Raw genomic sequence first — 8,565 nt, forward strand, 5'->3', positions numbered from 1 at the left:
TATTGATTTTTTTTTGTGGCTCTTCATTTAAAGAAATGTATGGAAGCTGTATAATGGAGATTGTCATATCTAGTAAGATGTTATTTAACTTCATAGCATTGTAAATTTCTATTTTCTTTCTACTGTTGATTTTGTATTATGACTTTTCATTTGAGAGGTTGAACAGTAGCTGTGAAATGGAGACTAACATATCCAGATATGAGGATACAATGTAGTATGCATTTCTACTTCCAGACAAAGATGGACTTACAATGAAATTGGATACTATATAGACAATAGGATACTAGACTCTCTGACATTGTCCATTCCCACAATGATGGACATATGACTGAGTATGAAGAGAATTGATCTAGAGGAACTAGGTGTGTGTGGCGGGGGGATTGGGGATGGGATAAGGGAAATACCAGAAGCCTATGGAACTGTATCACAAAATGATAATAACAATAATAATAATAACAATAATAATAATGAAATGTAAAATGTGAAAAAAATTTACCATGAAAAGAAATATATACTAACAAATTCTATGTGTTAATCAAAAATAAAATGAGGGACAACTATTGGGCACCAACCGTTAAGTCAACACTGTTAAAGCTGCATCCCACATTGCAGTGCTCAGCATCCAGTCCAGTGTCCTGCTAACACACACCCTGGAGCAGCACATGGTCCTTCAAGCACTGGGCCACGCACAGGGGAGACCAAGATGGAGCGTTGGACTCAGAATTCAGAGAGGTCCAGCCCTGGCTACTGCATGTGGGGGTGAACCAGCAGATAGAGGATCTCTCTTCATTTGCCTGCCTCTGTCTCTTTTTTTCCTTTCTCTCTTTCTCTCTCTGACTTTCCAGTGATATATTAATTCATTTAGGATAAAAACAAAACTTTAAAATGAAACAACTAATACCCAAGGGGGAAAAATTCTCAGAATCAAAATTCTCTGACTTTTTAGTCCATAAAACCGCACAATGGAGAAATACAAACATGATGCATCACACAATGGCTGCGGGCGGACACTCGGGGACTCACGGAGAGGCTGTGAGTGTGACATGGGGAGCCAAGGTCAGCTCAGGTGTCGGGTCAGTAGCTGCTGGTAAGGCAGACTGAGAGGACACAAAGAATACTGCTTGCCATGAGAAACTTCATTTATTTATTTATTTGAATGTTAGAGAAGGAAGAGGCAGTTAGATCTCACACCTAATTCTTCACTCCCAGATGGTCACAAAGCCAACCCTGGGTCAGGCCAAAGCAGGATCCACCAGTTTCCAGCTTCTCTCTGATGGCTGCAGGGTCCCAGCAGTCAGGCCAGCTTCTGCTGCTCTTCCAGGCACAAGGGCAGGGAGCTGACTGAGAAGTGGAGCACACAGGACTCTGTTCAACAGCCACATGGGACACTGGCATTGCTGGCAGCAGCTTTCCATGTTGCACCACAATGCCAGCCTCTCATAAGAAATCTTAAAGAATCATTAACTTTTTCAACTATAAATACTTGTAAGTTTGATTGAAATAAAAGGATAACCTCCAAGCATGCAAAGGTTTATGGCTGAAGACAACTGAGCACTAAGATGATAGTTGAGGGTCAATCAAACTCAGGGTCTCAAAGCATCCAACATGCCTGCAGCAATGTGAGAGAGACAGCAGCGCTGAGCAAAACACAACAGCATGCACCAGCAGGTGGATCTTGTATGGTACATGAACACACTCTACCCCCACTTCCTTCCTGGATCTCATCCTCTCCCACTCATAGGCAGGCCCTGTTCCAATCCTCCTTTAAGCAGAGTTCCCAGCCCAGCTCAGGCTGCATCACAGGGAACCCTGGAGCTCTCTGCCACTGCTGCCTGGCCTGGGCTGGACCTGTCCCTCAGGAACAGCCAGGACCAGGAGGCGTCAAGGACAGAGACCCCTCCCCGACACACAGAATGAACCAGGGGTGGCAGTTGCTGGGCAGAACTCCCTGCGTGTCCACCTCATTCATTCCTCACTCACTCAGTCCTGCCTCCCCACCAGCGCCCTGCCCAGGAGCACTGACCCTGCTCTTCAGCACCAGGACCCCAGGCCCCTGACACCGCAGCTCACCCTAGTTCTGTACCCCTCAGGGCCCCTCTCAAGGCAGGCATTATTGCCACACCAGACAGAAGATCCTGCAGCTGGACCAGCCCCTCCTGCTCTGCAAGACCCTGTAGTTCCTGTCCCTGCACAGACTCCCCTGGTTACCATGGTGGGACAGCCCTGCTTCTGCCACACCCACACCCTTGCCCTTCCCAGACTCAACAGTGAGATGCCTGCCAACATGTACATTTCCCCACCATACACACAGCTACACGCACATCATGGATAACCCACATGACATGCCTGCTCTCACTCACGAATGTGAATTCTTGAATCCATACTAATACATGAAGAAATGCAATTCGTTGCCTTGTTTTCTCTATTTTGGCATTATAAGGGATGCCCATGTTGCAAGAGGATTCTTAAACCACTGCATTACAAGGATGCTACCATTTTTTAAAAACATTTATTTGATGTTTTAAAGGCAAAACTGGGCCCGGCGGTGTGGCCTAGCAGCTAAAGTCCTCGCCTTGAACATGCTGGACCCCATATGGGCACCGGCTCTAATCCCGGCAGCTCCACTTCCCATCCAGCTCCCTGCTTGTGGCCTGGGAAAGCAGTCGAGGATGGCCCAAAGCTTTGGGATCCTGCACCCGCCTGGGAGACCCGGAAGAAGTTCCTGGATCCTGGTTTCAGATCAGCATAGCATTGGCCGTTGGGCTCGCTTGGGGAGTGAATCATCAGATGGAAGATCTTCCTCTCTCCTGCTCTCTATATCTGACTTTCCAATAAATAAATAAATCTTAAAAAAAAAAAAAAAAAAAAAACAGAGTGAAAACTTCTGGTGTCTACCCCCAACTTCCCAAAGACCCACACATGCCCAGAGTGCCCATCCCAAAGCTAAGGACAGTGGATAAGAGTCTGAATCCCTCCTGCCCCACACCCCTGACCCATGGCACACCCCAGGGATACAGGAAGCTGAGGCCTGTTGGGCTTTCCCAGAAGCAGTGACTAAGAGAAATCAGAGAGCACACACATGGGCTTCGAACCCAGCACACAGAGCCTGGGTTCCACAAGGCCACGCTACTAGCTAGGTTGTTGATGGTACTGACCTTGCTGGAACCTGTTGGCCATTAGGTCTGGGTTCACATGGACCCATTTTGACCTGTAAATGACAAAATCAGTATTTTCTCTGTGGGACCAGTGCAATGACTGAGCTCAGTGAGTTCACTCCCAGCTCAGCACATGCACAGTTCACTGTTGTCCCTGAAGTGAAGCTTTTCCCACAATGTACAACATGGCAACTGATGTGTCAGTATTGGAGTTCTTGATCTGCTGGCCATCAGGTCTGAGTGCTACCAGGTCCTCTCTTGAGTGGAACCTCTAGGATGCCATGCTGTTGCACTTCGCTGAGCCAGAAATGAGTTCACTCCCAGCTCAGTGCATGCTCAGTCCTTTCCCATAGCCTTTGTCTATCTAGACAAAATGGTGCCCAATTCGGTTTTAGTGTGCACACTGGGCTGGTTCCCACACCACCCATCTGGGACCCACCGCTCTGTCTCTGCCCCTGGTGCAATCAAACAGAAAGGCAGGATGGGCCATTCTTTGTCTGGGTTCACCTCCTGAGCTCCCGGTGAAAGTCCCTTTCCACCTTGTTATGATGGAGTTCTGGCTGCTGATTCACTTCAGATTGCTGCCTGCTGAAAGTCCTACAGTTTTGGTCACTGCAGCACCCCACTTTTGTGTCCCCTGCTTTCTTGTGTCTGTCAGTCTCCAGGTACACCTCTGCTATTATTCTGTCCTCTTCCATTTCCTAGAACGTGCCGTCTCTGTTTCACATTGGCCAACATTTCTCCATCTGTTTAAATGTGTCCTTACCTTATTCTGCCATATTGGTTCTAGAGAATAACACTTTCTTATAGATGAATGTTGTATTTATGGCTGCTCAAATGAACAAGAACAGAAAAGTGGTATTTGAACATTGCAAAGCTGAATTTAGAAAAGAACAGATTCTTCAGCTTCTGCAGGCTAGTATTTGAAAGATTCCGAGGCCTTAGTTGTAGGGATCTGGCTCAGCTGGCCACCCACACCAGCCTATACACACATACACTGGTGGTTGCAGTCACCCAGTCAATTCTGTCCCAAGCCTTATCTCATATAGAAACCAGTGGATGCTGTGGTCTCAACTAAACCTGCCCACCACACACTCAGCCCTCACACATATCATCAGGAACTGCAACCTAATCAGAGCAACCCCTATAACCCACACCAGGCCCACCCAGTCTTGTGCTTTTTGGTATGTGTAGCAGACTGGTCTAGTCCATCCTACCCACATCCCATTCAGCTCCCATATACACAGCCATGGCTGTTGCAGGCTACCTCAGCCAGGTCAACCCTACAACCAGCCCATACTTACACTGTCAGGTGCTACTGCTTGTCCAGTCAGACCCACTCCCAGCCCTGGTTCTCATGTTTACTGGTGGGAGCTACAATCCATCAGAAGGGTGCCCACAGTTTCCCTGCTAGGTCCATTCTAGGCCTTGGATCTTGCACTTTCCAGGTAATACTACAGCATAGCCTGACAAGGCTTACCCCCAGTCCCAGTACTTGCCAGCTGATGCTGCCTTAAAGCCCAATCAGCCTGCACTTACTCTGCCTCATACATGTATCAAGGCATATGGTTACTTAGCCCAGCCAGACTCTCCTCCTAACCCAGGTCACATGCAGGCTTACAGGTATTATAGCCCTGCCCAGCCTAGTCTGCTCCCAGATCCAGTTTTTACACTGACCAGTAGAAGCAGTGACCTAGCAGGGAAGCCATTACTGTCCCCCTGCCAGGTTTGCCCCCATGAAGTCTTACCTGTGGAGTTGTACCTGTGTCTGGTACGGCCTACCTCAACTCGGCATTCACCAGTAGGTGCTATAGGCTGGCTAACCCATCCCCAGCAATGCGAGGGGATGTTGCAACCTAGCCCAGCATAGTCAGTCCCCAGTCCCAGCTCTAATGTGGACTGGCTGGTGTTGTGGCCCAACCCAGCCTGTCCCACACTCGGTTCTGATTCTCAGATCTGCCAGTGGGTGCTTTGAACTAGCCCAACCTGACCCCTCCCAAGACCTGACTCACAAGTATGCTGGTGGGTACTGTAACCTGACCTGGGCTGGGCTGCTCCCTGCCTCAGTTCTTGTGCTCAGCATCATGGACTGCATCCTGACAGAGGAGTTCCCCAAGCTACTCCATCAAGCCACGTCCTAGTGACAGATCTCATGTGGGTGCTTGGCCCAGCCTGACTTGGTCTACCTCTTGCCCTGGCATTCACTGTCAGGTACAGTGGCCTTACCCAACTGCCTCACACACATTCTGGCTCTTACCTTTGGGTACCACAGCCCAGCCTAGCCCTGCTTGACCCACCCTCAGACCCAGCTCTCATGTGTAGTTCAATAGGTGCTGAGACCCAGCCCAGCCCATTTACACCCACTCTGGCTTTCACAAGCAGCACTGACAGGTGCTGGAACCGAGTTCAATGTACCACATTCCCAGTCCCAGTCCACATCCATGCAAAAGGATACTTTAGCCATGCCCAGCACAGTTTGCCACCCCATTCCAGCTCTTGCACTCAACAATTGGACCCACAGCCCAGCAGCGGCATCACTATCTCTCCCTTATCTCGTCCCTTCCCAGCTACATATTTTGTGTTTGCCAGTGGTGGCTCTGACCCAGCCTGGCATGGCCCATCACCCAGGTTGGCTTTTGCCACCAGATATTGCAGCCTGGTCTAACCTGGGCCCACCCCCAGCCCCAAATTGTCTGACGGGTACTGCTGCCTAGCCCTGCCCAATCAGTTCCCAACCCTGGCTCTCATGCAAACAGGCAGGTACAGAAGCCTAACCTGGCATGGCCGATACCACATCCTGGCTCCCACACATGCCAGTGTGTGCTATGACTTGTCCTCGCCTTGCCCACTCCACCACCCCCCGGCAACATACCATCCAGCCCACACACCTGCAGACAGTAGAGTAGCCCTACCTTCTCTAGCCCACAGCCAGCCCCAACTCTTCTGTTCACCTGCAGGAGCTACAGCCTGGTAGGAGAAACCCCAAATTTCCCCACCAGTCCTGCTCCCAGGCTCAGATTTCACACATATCAATGGGTGTAGGGCCTGGCCCAGCATATTCCACCCTCAGCCCTGGCCTTTGTGTGTGCTGTTGGATCCTGCATTCCATTCAATCCCACACCCAATTCTTAGTGTACCTGCAGGTGTGTCAGCTTAGACCAACCCAACCTACTCTGAACCCCAGTTCTCAAGGTGTTGTTGAGTTCTGTGGTCATGCCTAGCTTGACTGTCATCACCCCCAGCTCTAGCACAAGCAAGTAGGTATTTCAGTCCCACTAGTTTTGGCCCATAAATTCTTCTCAGCTTCTGTGTCCAGATCTAGTTCTCTTGCATGCCATTAGTGCCATGGCCCAGCCTAAATGGCCTACACCCATCCCAGGACTTCCACATGGGCAGGTGTCCTGGTCTGACCCAAGCTGGTTCTCTAGCTCCCCCCTGCTTCCAAACTACCTGATCCAGTCCCCTTGTTTGCCTGCAATTGCAATGTCCTTTTCTGTGGAAGTCCCCAATAAGTCATTCCTTACCTGTAAAGCACTTCTTCAACTGTACCACCTTCCATAAATCCCCAACTGCCTCCCAGAACAATCATAGCCACCATGTCTGCAGCTGAGTGGGTGCAGGACCCAGGCCTGGTCTGATGGTGCAGCACATGGGGCTTCAGGCGGGCCCAGGACACTATCAGCCTGCCTGGGCCTTCATGTACCTTTCTAAGTCTGGTTCTTATGAGGCAATGTAGGTGGCTGTTGAACAAAGGCAGAAACTCATCTGGGTAGTGTGTGGTTGTTGAAAACCTCAGCATTCTGGAAGTTCCATGTCCTTGGCTTTCAGACTATTAATATGCTGAAAGGAAGCTATTAAAAATAACTCCAGGCAGAGCACTGCCCTACCTTGCCAATTCTAATGGCTCCTGGCATTGCTCAGAGGGATGGGGCTACCTCAGTTCTCAGCTTCTATCTGCTCTTTTAAGAGCTCTTTGTAAGGAACCATAAGCCAGCTCAAAATTTGAACCCAGGACCTGTCAGCTTTCAGGCTTCATTCCTCATACCCAATCTAAGGAAGCACACGGGTGCACAGGGAATTGGGCCTCAGGAGCAGCAGATTTTAAGCCTGGGACGTGGTAATGTCAGTGCTGCCCTTTGGTCTGGAAAGGAGAGGCATCTGTCATGTTTCCTGGCTGGCCTGCTGGGCTCCCACACCAGCAAAATCACATGGGCCTCAAACACTGACCTAAGTTATATATTTTTTTTCTCTTTTCAGAGCTGCTTATTTTGACACTACTTTTTTTTGTTAATATTAAGGTATAATTCATGGGAATTGTATTGTTTTGGTAAGGATTCTTTTCATTGTGGCGCTGTGTTTTGTTATAGTCTTCCAAGAAGGGCCATTTTATTTTTTAGAGTCACTTTTGAAGTCCCATGGTTGTTAACTTTAGGGATTGTTTTGTGTGAGTGCCGATACAAATTGAAACCCAAACAGATCTCATCACACAATACCCCATGAATGCTGATGGATGTAAGGAGTGCCTATAGGAAACCATCACCCCTGGACTGAAAAGCTAGGAAGAAACTTTATTTTCTTCTTTTGTATCTTCTTTTCCTAATGAAAAGAAGATAATCTGCTGGGTTTCTCATTAGCCTCAGCAGGTGAAGCAAGCTGGTCATATTAATTCAGGTTGAAGAGATCATCTGAATCTGGGTTTGTTCAGATTCACCATCTACATGTAATACGACCTAATAGGACCCATCTCCTGGGACTCTCAAGTTCCACAGGTGTGCACGGGCTCTTTCTTTGTAAACTGGCATTAAAACATTGCAGTGAATTATACACATTATGCTGCAATGTTTTATTGTACCAATTTCATAAAACATTTACAGTGCAATATGTATTTCTTTTCTAAGGTAAACCAAAGGTACATTTCTCAAGGTTTTTGCTGCCTCTTTGTGAAGCATTAATGAAATCTCATATACATTTGTAGTAAGGAGAAAAGAAACCAGGCTGTAAATCCTTTTAGAAAACAAATTTAAACCATCTACCAGGTTTTGGTGAAAATTGTTTAAATCATGTTCTGATAGACAATATGAGTGTATTTCTGTAAGCATAGCTATATTGAAAGAAAATTTTAAAAAGCAAAGAAAAAAAAGAGGTATTTGAGTTCTTTGGTTGGTTGACTGGGGTAGGCACACTTAACTAACTTTCGAGTGTACCTGGTATGGTTCTTTCGTTTGCTCAAGTCAGAAAGGGGAGTGGCCCAACAGTATATATGCTGGGACAGACATCCATGGGCCCTTGTCTCTGACATCCAGGACCTTGATGCATCTAAGAACCAGCAGAATGTGAAGTCACTGGTTGCTTGTCAGTGTCAAGGGCCATCAGTGAGATCAAGCACAATGCTCAAAAGGGAAAGGAGGGT

Source organism: Ochotona curzoniae, unplaced genomic scaffold (genome assembly GCF_017591425.1).
Source record: "Ochotona curzoniae isolate NIBS_2020 unplaced genomic scaffold, NIBS_Ocur_1.0 contig_4669, whole genome shotgun sequence".
In the NCBI taxonomy this organism is placed as follows: domain Eukaryota; kingdom Metazoa; phylum Chordata; class Mammalia; order Lagomorpha; family Ochotonidae; genus Ochotona; species Ochotona curzoniae.